Raw genomic sequence first — 12830 nt, 5'->3', positions numbered from 1 at the left:
CAGCTTTCCTCACTTACACCTCCCCTCTTCCTGTGCTCCAGCAGTCAGTTGAGGTTAAAGTAGTGCCCCTAAGATCAGGAGGGGGTGTTCAGATGGGTTGCATACCACAAAACCCGTCTGTCCCACACTGGGTTTGATTAATGTAGCTCTCTGCGCCCGTGAGTGACGCATTATCAAAAGGCCCGATGCCTCGTTCATCACTGTCAAACGTAGCCGCTGCAGTGGTTTCCTGAGTCCACCGTCCAACTCACAGCGAGCAGGGTCCCTCGCGTCCATGTGGTGCTGCCGATCTGGAGGAGAAACGCAAAGGAAACGAAAAATAGAGGCCTGAGGGAGGAGTGGAGGAGTTAGGACATTTACCGTAGCGATGCTGGATTCAGATACATGGGCGACAGTAGCATGTATCAGTATTAGTGTTCGTATGAGATTGGGAAGATTGCCCAAGAGTTTGAAAGTCATCTTGAGAACGCCTGATCTTGTCTGATCTCAGAAATGCCGCAGAATCAGGCCTGGTTTGTACTCGGATGGGAGCCCGCTGGGAATATCAAGTGCTGTCTGCGGCAGTGGCTCGGCGGTAAGAGCACTTTGCCATTCCAGTAAATGTCATTGTTGTGTTTTGAGGCAAGATACTTGATAATAATAATAATGATATCGACAAGACGCCCACCCCTCTCCAGACAACCAAAGTGCTTTACAGTGCAGTGTATACATTTACGTCACACTTGGTGGTGGGAAGTTACTATTGTCGACGCAGCTGCCCTGGGGTAGACTGACAGAAGCGAGGCGGCCAAATTACGCAATCAACCACCACCCATCACCGGTACACAGCACATTCATACCAGGCAAGGTGGCTGAAGCGTCTTGGCTAAGGACACAACGACAATTTCCACAAAAGTCACAGCTGCAACATTGTCGTACCTGATATTCCGAGTGGTATTCCTTACGGGATTCCAAGCGGTCTCCCCTCCAAGGCCCAATCGCATTTAACTTCAGGTTCTTCAAACTCATGGATAATCTCTCCCCACCTCATATTAATACTAATACTGATAGTTCTATCTATATAATTCAGATGCACTGGCGACAGTAGCTCAGTTTGGAGTGTTCACCCTCTAATCCAAAGGTTGGCGGTTCGAATCTTGCTCCTGCCACATCCACTGGCCCAATTCAATTTTATTTATACAAAACATTTAAAATTTAACTTAAACTACCCAAAGTGCTTCACACAAAGTCAACAAAAACAGATACACATAAAACACATGTGCAAAGAACAATAAAACAATAAAACACAAAGACATCCTGCTTAACTAGAACCAAATCCCAAGGAGAAGAGGTGGATTGGCGCCATGATTCCAGCTCTCCACACGCGCTGCTGTTGTTGTGTCCTTGGGCAAGACACCTGTTCTGGTTTGGTCCTGGTTTGGACCTCTCACCCATCTATCTCACCCCCCAGTGTCGGCGTACATTGGTGTATGAACTCGTGCGAACGTAAAGCGCTTTGAGTGTCTCGAAGGTGGAAAAAGGTGCCGCTATATAAAAATACGACCATTTACCCATGAGTACACTACGTCCTCAGCTATTTCTCCCAATGCCAATATTTCCATTACATCACATTATGCACCTGCCCTCGAAAGTCCTTAACTTAAACACTCACTGTGGGGCGTTAAGCTTCAGTTGGTTTCTCGATTTAAGTGAGCTGTGTAGTTAAACCAGCGCCTGTTTGATCGTACGTGTGTGTGTCTGTGTGTGTCTGTGGGCCAATCAGACATGTGAAAAACCAGAGGACGGAGGTTGCGAGACACCCCGTTGGGATAAGCAACCTTTGGCACCCGAGTCTGAGCCATATGCTGGGTGTCAGGCTAGGTGCAGCTTAGCGTCATGGAGAGTGTTAATGATTATAATTAGATCAACGGAGCAGCTACTTCCCCGTAGAGCTCCCCCAAAGAACATCTGCGAAATCGTGTAGAAATGGTTGGTGTCGACATATGTTTAAGGCGGCGGAGAAGGGGTTTGGGCGCATCTGAAGTGAGGTGTAAAAGAATTGGCGAGGGATGGTTGAAACGCGCCAACTGGACAGTACTTAGAGTGAATATCCAAGAGGCTTTTTCAGTGGGAATTTAACCTTTTGCTATGAAACCGACCTGGATGATGAAGGGATTACACAGGCGTTAAAGGTTTCGTCAATTTGATTTGGGAAGAGTCACGTGACCACGAAGTAACGAGGCACTTTATAGGCAAGGCGAGTTTATTTGTTTAGCACAATTTGCACAGAGTAATTCAAAGTGCTTTGCAGAATAAGGAAGACATTAAAATAACAATACAACCAAATCAAAACAAATAAGTAGAGGCCTGTCTCGCATCTTCAGGAAGACCGTTCCAGGTTTTAGCTTATACTCTGCAACCATAAATATTAAAGTGATGATTGAATGTACTTAGCAATTTTGTGCACCTGATGAAGTGGCTATACCAGCTCTGTCTTGTCAGAACTTGAAGCTAAGCCTGTCTCGATAATCACTAAATTGACATATAGTTCAGTATATGAAAGCTGGAAGAATATTTTTTGGGGTCAGTATTTATTTTGTGTACTTTTTCATTGCAATACTGGGTTATTTCTTGGCTATATGACAAGAGTTAAGATGTAGAAGGTTGAATTAATCACTTCTATGACTTATTACATATACAAACACAGTACTAAAGTGTTTCATTCTGTTGTTTAATTATCGCAGCTCACGTAGGTTTAGAATTTTTTATTTTTTTGGTTTAAATCAACTCTTGCGATATTTTGTCAGTGGCATAAAAGTTTCAGTATTATCTATATTTCCTTCAGCAGTATATGGGACTTCAAAATGTGTTATCCAGGACAAGATGGGCCTGTTTTGTACTTGGAGACTGCAGGGAATACTGCTGGGAATGCTTCTGGGAATATGTTGGGAATACTGCTGGGAATACCAGGTGCAACAGTAGAGCAGATTTGAGAAATTTTCTCTTTTTTTTTCAAATCTCAAGTGATTGTATTGGTTTTCGTTCTTTCTCAGGAGAGTTGGGGTTTTACAAACTTGGACCCCCATCCCATTTTAAAAAGAAAAAATTAGAACGCTGGAGGTAAAATGAATGTGAAATTAATATAATATGTAATAAAGGACTTTTAATATTATCTGTTGGCATGCCTCGGGTTTGTACCTTGCCCAGTTTTACATTGTTTGGTAAGAGCCACATTCTGCTGGGATTTGAACCCTTGAAGCACCTGTACTTTTGTGACCCAGTGAAGTGTGCTACTCTCCTCTTAATCGAATATTTATAAGAATTTCAAGTGACAAAATACTCAATGGCTGTGTATTATTTATTAGGAATGTTCGTTTTGTTTTTTGATCCAATTTTTCTATCATTACTATTTTTCTGGTCGAGGGTCCACTACGTGTTTGTCACCTTGGAGATGTTGTAGCTCTTTATATAAGTTATAGAGGGAAAGTGTTACGCAGATCTATCTAACCTGCAGTTTGAGATGTTTTTTATGGCTAGAATACATCGAAAAACAAACCTTCTTATTGTAAATATTATCTTTGTGCATATTTCCATTCCAGATGTAGATGGAGTTGTAAACTGTTCAGAATATCTGAGACTATAGTACTGAGACTCAGAAATTAGCATTTGTCTTGGGCATTGGCCTTTACACGACAAGTTTGAAATGTCAACCTTGTTACTGAGCAGTGGCTGTTTCTGTTTGGGTCACAAACACTGGTGAAAGATGTATACAGTCATACCCAGTCATACCCTAAACTATACTGTTTTTACTACTACTACTACTACTACTACTATTGCATCTAATACGATTATTCTTACAATGATTATTACTACTACTCTTATTACAACTATTACTATTACTACTATTACTACCAAAACAACATCTATAACTACTACTGCAACTACTACTACTACTACAGCTACTGCTACAGCTACTACTATTACAACTACTACTATTACAACTACTACTACAGCCACTACTAGTACTAGTTCTTTCAGCACAGCTTGATTATGACGCTGTTCATCTGCTTTACATTTTGATTCATACTGCTGACGTACCTTTGCTGGTCCATTATATACTTTTACAGTTTTCATCATGGTATAAAAAAATATATATTTAAACATTTAGTAAAGAAAAAACATCAAAAGCAATTAGCGTGAAAGAATCTGATGGAACTGTTTGAAGTCAGAACTAAAGCCCAACATCCTGCAGTGAAGGCCCAGCACAAAGGAATAAGACAAGTATATTTTTATCATCACTACTTTAATCTAATAAATGGAATGGACAACAATGTAAAGCCGCCTTTAGATTTTAAAGCTTAAATCTGCATAGCTTAGAACTACAGACTGTATAAAGAAGTGGACTAAGAGAGTGTGACTTCAACCACAGCGTTTGGCTCCAGTCAAATGAAGCTCATCGAGGATAGAGCAGTTATAGGGGTGAATTTGGAGCCGACTTGTATATTTGGAATTCCGACAGCGAGTATCACAGCAACGAAAGAGCCAATCAGGAGCAAGGCGGCTGAAGGTAAGCCAGGTAACGGGAGCAACCTCGGGAAAGAAGGTGCGAGACTTTTCTGTTCATTAATGTTCATATCTTGAGTTAGGAATGAAATACAGAAATAAAAGGATCATGTAGAGTGGGTTAACCCTTTAAGGACTGAGCACAGTATAGACAGTGTATCTCGCCTAGACTTTTATTTGTTTTTAGCCATAAAAAATCATGTTAAGGGAAGTATCAGAATGTACTGCATTTTTTCACACAACTACCTCTATTTTACATATCCATCTGTATTTTTCTTTTGATGCGTTGAATAAGTGACTGGGAAAATCCCCGCGACACCTGTGCTCTGATTCGTCATCTTTGAGGGACACCATAAGCAGATTACCGTAATGACAGTTAAATATTTCAAGAGCCCCATGTCTCTGCTTTGAGACGCTGTTTGAATTTACATGAGAGCACAATTAGTTGCGGAGTTACGGTAATGGAAAGTCCGCAACCGCGCTCTATTGGTGACAATAGCATCCAGCACAATAGGGTTAATGTGAACATTTTAAGACCAAAATGACTCGCCTGACAGCAGCAGTTACAGAGAGAGTGGCCACAGTTTTTCAATAGAAAGAGAATTGGAGCCAGAGTTAATGGAGCCGGAAGCACGCCCATGCTCACTTCCTATTTGGAACACGGCGACTAGCAGGTTAGCTACACTAAGCTTCATTTGACTGGAGCTGAACTCTATGGATGACGTCACATTCCTTCAGTTCACTTCTTAATACAGTCTATGTTTTAACTACAAAAAAGAGTCTGAACCCAAACCTTTTAAAGTATTTTTTTTACAGTGTATCTGGCTCCTCCGTCTCCTAATCCCATTTCCTCTTGTCTTCTCCACAAAATCCCCTCTGTACTTTTGGCTCCTTTATTTATTTCCCCACCCGCTGCAATCTTCTTTTGATTTTTCTATTTTCTGTAATCTCAGAGTGAGTGTCAGAGCTAGCCATCACGCTGCGACGCCTGCTGACATATGACACGACACAAGTAGAATAGTCGATAAACCTCTCTAATTGAGTGCCACTGGCTTGCTGTTTATTGACAAAATAAGACCAGGGAATTAAGGTGAGTCTCCCATGTCTCTCCTATCGGGTGCTCTTGGGTGTCGGCGTCCTGCTGCCTCCAGACAGCTGTCCACTTCCCATCCATCACCGGCTCAGTGTGCTCTGTCTGAGGCTGTGTCAAAGTATAGTAAACAAGAGATTTACTGACAATGTGGTCCAAGTGAGGTGGCATGACAGTGGAAATACGATATGCGGGTCTTGGCTTAAAGAAGGTAAAATACATAAAGTTATAGTGAAGGGAGTAAACGATGCTAAAAACAAGTGTTGAAGTTGGTGAGCTGTGTGGTGAAACTTGAACTTGAAACTTGAAAATGTAAAAATGACTCTGGTTAAGACATAAACTTTAAAACACATAAGTTTACTTGATTCAATCCACACTCTGACATTAAACTGTCAGTCTGCGCTATTGGCCCCCTCCAAATGCCACCATGTTAGGGAAGGTCGGTAAGTGTCTTGCTCAAGGACACAAAGGCAGTATGGTTAACACAGGCTCGTACTACAAACTTGCTCTAAACTTTGAGCCTGTCGTAACGGTGGGTGTAGCGGACCAAAGAGTGCAGACTCGGGGCAGATTTATGGTGTTTATTAACAATAGTGCAGAGTTTATAGTCAATAGTTCGTAAATCACAAACGGGGACAGGGAGCGAGAGGCAGGCCAGACGGGCGTAGTCCAGAGCGGGCAGGAGACATCCAGGGCCGGAGCACGACAGGACAAGGCGCGGAAACAGGAAGGACCGAGCAGGAGTAATCCAGCAAGCGGGAGCCAGGGCAGGTGACGGGGAAACAAGCCGGAGACCAAGACAGGACAGGAGGCGAAGACACACGTAGGATCCCACAGACAACAACAGGAATGACAGAACGAAGGAACGACAATGATCACGCCCCGAGTGTCTTCTGCCGAGCCCTCATATACTCGGCAGCAGGTGCAGGTAATTGCGCAGATGCGCTCCAGGTGTGTGCGGGAGGAGTCAGGAACTCCGCCCAGCTCCAGGCAGACAGGTAGGGGAGGGGGAGAGAACACAGGAATTGCAGGCATCATGACAGAGCCACCTTAAAAAATGCACAACTCCTGGTATGTTTTTGAAATTGTATAGTAATTTTATATGGTAAATCATCTAAAAAGTCAATTTGAACTATTTGAATAATAAGCTAAAGGTAAGCTAAATAAGCTAAATGGGATGATAGTAGTTTGGGTTTGTCCGCTGATCTGAAGGTTGGCTGTTCGAATCCCGCTGTCGACATAAACATAGCGATAGAGTAGAGCCGATCTGATCCAATGACCCACAGGTTGGTGGTGTGATTCCACAGATGAATACGGCCATTGTGTCGTTGTGCAAGACAATTAAGCATGCATATATAAATGGACGTAGACGTAACATGCTAGCCTCCATGTTCCAAATAGGAAGTGAACATGGGCGCACTTTCAGCTCCATCAGACTCATCATTTTGGTCTTAAAATGTTCGTATCAACCCGCCCTACATGATCTTGGTACTTTTTATTTCATTATTGTTTTCATAACTCAAGATATGTACAATAATATCAGACAAATCAGTTGCCTTCTTTCCCGCTAACACCATCCACTGCTAAACCAGCTGTGTTGGTGGGAAGAGGTGTCACCTTCAACAGCCTTGCTCCAGATTGGCTCTTTGGTTGCTATGATACTCGCGGTCAGAATTTCAAATATGGCACTCAATTTCAAATTCATCCCTATAACTAGCCTTGAGCTTCATTTGACTGAAATCCACTTCTTGATTTCCCCTCTGTTCAGGGTCAAAATCCATATTTCGGGCCAGTATTATCTCAGAAGTGAAGAGTACCTAGCTGGAGGATTAACCAAGCGGATGTTTTAGGTTGCAGTGGAAAACAATATGGCCTTTATTCACAACTATTCTTACTCCAACAGCCCCAGATCTACAAAACTCAGCAGCAGACCCCATTAAAACAGGATTCTTCCTCACATAGCTGCACTCTCTGTATTTAATTAGTGTTCACGTCTCTTAACAGTATCTCCGGCATCTCTCCAAAATCTCAGATCAGAATCCTGCTTCATTAGATCTGCCAGGCCCCGGGTCCAAGCACAAACAAAAGCTTTTTCTGTTTTCAGTTGTTCAACTTTTTATCACCAGTCGATTCCTTTCACAGAAATAACTACAGCCGTGCGATAAATTCTCAGAAAACTGGAAAATTGTCTAAACATGTTTCCTTTTTGAATAATTGCTGTTTTATCTGAGCGTTAAGACAGCTGCAGTACATCCAGATCACTGCTGCTCGGGTCCTGACTTGAACCAGGAAGTACTTCACACATGTGTCCTGTGCTCAGGTCTCTGGCTCCTGTGGCTCAGAGAATAGACTTTAAAGTAGCTCTGCTTGTGTACAAGTCTCTCCATGGACCAGCACCAAAGAACATCTCCCACATGTAGCTCTTGTTGCAAGTGTTGACATGCACAGAATCGTCTTTGTGCAGCCAACCCACTGTCATCCCCAAAAGTAACAGAATTTTTCTTCATATTTCATTTTGCCATTGTTTTTACAATATAAAAAATAAAAACTCATATACACCATAGACTGTATATATAAATGGACATAGCTAACCTGCTAGCCGCTGCATTCCGTATATGAAGTGATCATGGGTGCTCTTCTGGCTCCATTGAGTCTGGCTCCAAATCACGTTACATTAGACCCCCCCTTCACCCCTCTCTCTGTAACTGCTGCAGTCAGACTTGTCATTTTGGTCTTAAAATGTTCGTATTAACCCGCTCTACATGATTCTGGTACTTTTATTTCACTATTATATCTGCAAATCAAGATAACATTAATATGAGACACATTAGGTGCCTTATTTCTCTGAGGTCGCTTCCGATACCATTAGCAACAGGCTTGATTGACAGCATTGCTAAGAGCCCGCCCCCTGCTAAACCAACAGTACGGGCAGGAATGGGCGTTACCTTCAGTATCTTCACTCCAGATTGGCTCTTTGGTTGCTATGATACTTGTGGTCAGAATTCCAAATATGGCACTCGACTCCAAATTTGTCCGTATAACTTCTAGCCTCGGTGAGCTTCACTTGACTGAAGTTTCCCCACTGATCAGATTCAAAATCAATATTTCGGGCCAGTATTATCTCAGAAGTGAAGAGTACCTAGCTGGAGGATTAACCAATTTAGGTTGGAGGATTTAGGTTGCTTTGGAAAACAATATGGGCTGTATTCACAACTATTCTTACTCCCAGATCTACAAAACTCAGCAGCAGACCCCATTAGTGAAGGGGCGTTACCTTCAGTATCTTCGCTCGAGATTGGCTCTTTGGTTGCTATGATACTCGAGGTTGGAATTCCAAATACGGAAATCAGCTCCAAATTGACTGCTATAACTGCTCTAGCATCGATGAGCTTCATTTGACTCAAGCTGAACGCTATGGGTGACGTCAAACTCCCTTAGTCCGCTCCTTTATCCAGTCCGTGATGTGCACACACACCTACTCTATATGATCCCAGTACATGTGGAAGGTGACTCATTTTCACAAAGAACAGCATCTGAGCTCCGTTTCTAACTTACAGCAGCAGAAAGTTTATAATTAGCACAGCACAAGACTAAAGTTTTAAAAAAGAAAGGGAAAAAAACATTACAGATGACTAAAAGGGTACGGAGAAATCATATTCCGGGTATTTATTGCAAGAGATAGTCTATGATATGTTTTGTAATAGAACCAATTTCAAACTTTGCTCTTTCAGCTTGTTCTGCCCATAGAGCCAGACAGTGTCACAGTTATAAAAAGACCAAAAACCTCTTGAGAAATGTCCAAACTGGGAGCCGTCCAGAGCAGAGCAGTGCAGGCTGGACTTACATGGGGAGTGACTTTTGAGAATATTAGCTGAACAATTTAATTCGGAGCCTTTTGCCAGAGTCGCAAATGAGCGCCCGAGCAGCCAAAATCCAGCCGTTCAGCTGCCAACCAAAACTAATTACAGGGCAAGTTTGGCAGACATGTTCGAAATGATTTATGAAATTTGAGAGTGACAATAAAAGTGGGAGAATCGAGTGGAGGGTTGGATCGGGCAGTGCCAGCCTAATCTGTGCTGTTAGTAAGTACCCAGGACCAGAAAATCAACCGGAGAAATGTGGGCTCTTTGACGTTTTAACAGGTGTACAGAATGAACTTTTGGAGAACACTTTGTAACACATGTTTTGAGATTTTATTGGAGCTGAAAATTGAAATTTGAGTGGAAAATGTGTGGGTTGAATAGTACAATTTTTTTTTTTTTTTTTTCTAAATGGAAAATTGCCGTACTTCATCTCGCCAAGAGTTAGTACTGCAGGGGTAGAAAGCAACAAATTACAAATGTTACTTTACGTACACGTATACCTAGTAAATGTATAACAAAAATACAAATATTTTTACAAAGAATGAAGACCGTTTGTGCATTGATCCGAAGGTTGGTGGTTCCAATCCTGCTCTCGACATAAACATCATTGGTGGAGCGATCAGATCCACCACACCGGTTGCTGATGCGATTCCAGCTTCCACAGATGAATGCTGTTGTTGTGTCCTTGGGCAAGACACTTAACCCACCTCGCCCCCAGTGTCTGTGTACACTGGTGTATGAATGTGTGTGTGAATGGGTGAGTGGTTCCTTGTTGTAAAGTGCTTTGAGTGACTTGAAGATGGAAAAGTGCTGTACAGTGGTTACGTTCTAAAAATAACCCACAATAGGAGAAATCCGCGAGGTAGTCAGCTTTATTTTTGTTTGGCAGCTGTAAAACCCCTCACCACACACTTTATACACTTTTCTTAGACAGGCATTAACATTTTCTCACATTTCTCTCTTGTTTAAACACTCTCAAAGTTCAAACCTTCGTAGACGCCTTTGTCGGTGCAGAACGTTTCATCGACATTATGGGTTTTGTCAGGGAGAAAACTTGCAAACATACAGCACTTCAGAGTCACACTGCGATCCAACATTTATGTAAATTTGTCTGACCACATTCTGTACTGAACAGGAGACACGGCACGGAGGAGACTGATTTCCTTTAGCCAATCAGGACGCGGAACACAATGCACGTTCATACGCTGTAAAAAAAACATGTAAAATTGCCGTAAAAAAATCTGCGAAACAGCGAGGCCACGAAAGATAAACCATGTTATAGCGAAGGACAACTGTATATATATCTTGATGATTTCACCAACTAGCATCTTCTTTCCTTCATTCTTTCTGCAAATTACACGTTTTTGTTTTGTTTTTTTCCACTCATTACAGTGATTGAACTAATGTTCCTCTCAACACTCACCAGCACAACACTTCTTCACGTGCGTTGAAACTTGTTGTGTTGAAAAATCGCCTGTGTTATGTTGGAGAAACTGTCCTATAGATCAGACAGGGACCCTCGCTGTGCTCCTAAGCATTCATTTCCTCCACAGAGACAGGCCGCACACAATTCCCCATGCGGCTGATGGCTCACTTGATTACCACCTCTCCTTGCTTCCTCTCCTCTCTCCTACTTCCTTGTTTAACCCAATCAATTCGCTTCAACCCCCAGCGTTGGTTTCGCCTTTTTCTTGTTTATTTGCACACTTAATCTGCACCACGACTGACCTATTGTCCCGAAAATGGAGTGAAAACAAGCCGGCAGTGGCTGAATGAAAAGCATTTGAATAGACCGGACAAGTGGGTAGGTTACAGGATGTGAGATGGAGGAGTGAGATTTTTCTATTGAGTCCAAGGCCAAACATGAGTACGCGAAAGTTACAATACGGTCCATCTGAATGTATGGCTTTCGTTATTAATTCCAACTGTTTGCTTACATTTTGAATGAGGTTGATGTGTACACAGCTTTGTAAATGGTAAATAATATTTTCAGGTATTCAAGTTCGAGTTTACAAGTGATTACTTTTTTCCTATCGCGCCACAAACACCTTTATATTACAACGGTATGTCTCATTTATTTGCATATTTGTTTGTTCGCTTATTGCATGAGTTGTTTAATTTCTTTCTTGCATTTTATTCAAGTATTTAACATGTCTCCCACTTCCCAGAATTTATTTTCAACTGCACTGTGCAACTTTTTCTGGTGGAGTGTCCGCCATGGAGATATCATCGCCTTGTCTGGAATGTTACACAGTATCGTTGGTGTTGTTACCTGCTTGACTCCATGGAGATATATAAGTGAAGTTACAGGTCGTATCTATGGATAGGCAGCCCACCTCGTACTAAGAAGCCATTTTTCATTTGTTTGGGAACGTGGCAGTGTAGCGTGTAGACGGGTTTTGCCACTTAGGAGCTCCATTTTCATTGCGCGTTTTTGTCAGCCGTTAGTCGATATTTTACCGCTTCACTCACGTTGTTCGACCTCTGACCTCACCCGCTTCCGGTCCCCTTTTAGTCGTCGTCCCTCGTTGCCCTCGTCTCCGGGTAGCAGTCAAATCTACTCCTGTCTGTTAGCCTTTTTGGTGCGACTTTGTCCTTTTCTTCGTGACCGTGAACTGTCCTCGATGTGCAACAAATTTCAAGAAACGGCGAAATAAATGGTGAAATGAAGTAGACTACAACAACGGAACTGCTCAAAACGATTTCAAGCTAACGAAGGAATTTGGTGATTATATTTTGTTACCGCTAAAGTTTAAAATAAAAATCTGCCACGCAAGACGCAAACTTATAATGGAATAAGTGCAAGATATAAATGTTTAATGCCACATACGGAGCATTTCCAAGTAATGGAGATCAGCAGGTAGCAGACTTCTACTTCCACATCCAAAAAAGTTCCGTAGTGCACCTTTGAAAGTGTTTTCCGAACGTCACCAAAAAACATTTCATTACAAATATATGCTCTGACAAAACCTGAGTCATGATTAAAGTTTTATAAAAAGTATAAAAGGGAAATAAGAGATATCCAATGTAAGTATTTCCATATTTTCTCCCATAAACTGAAAGTGTCTGTTGTGCGTTGCAGAGCACACAGTCTACCTGCAGTGGCCAATACAAATGGCTCCTCTTTTTGAATTATACGTTAATCCATATCTTCTTCCAGTGATTTAATACAGGACCTTTCTCAGTGCCACTAATGCATTCTTTGTTCCAGCTAAAAGCATCAAGTGAACATGCAGCCTTCTATACATCACTTTAGAACTGCCACAACAAATATAAATGCACTTTACTGAGCTAATTAAACTAATCGTATAGTTTTAAAGGCGCAGTATGGAACT

Source organism: Periophthalmus magnuspinnatus, chromosome 19 (genome assembly GCF_009829125.3).
Source record: "Periophthalmus magnuspinnatus isolate fPerMag1 chromosome 19, fPerMag1.2.pri, whole genome shotgun sequence".
Lineage (NCBI taxonomy): Eukaryota > Metazoa > Chordata > Actinopteri > Gobiiformes > Gobiidae > Periophthalmus > Periophthalmus magnuspinnatus.
The sequence above is the reverse complement of the archived record's forward strand: the minus strand, read 5'-3'. Positions refer to the sequence as shown.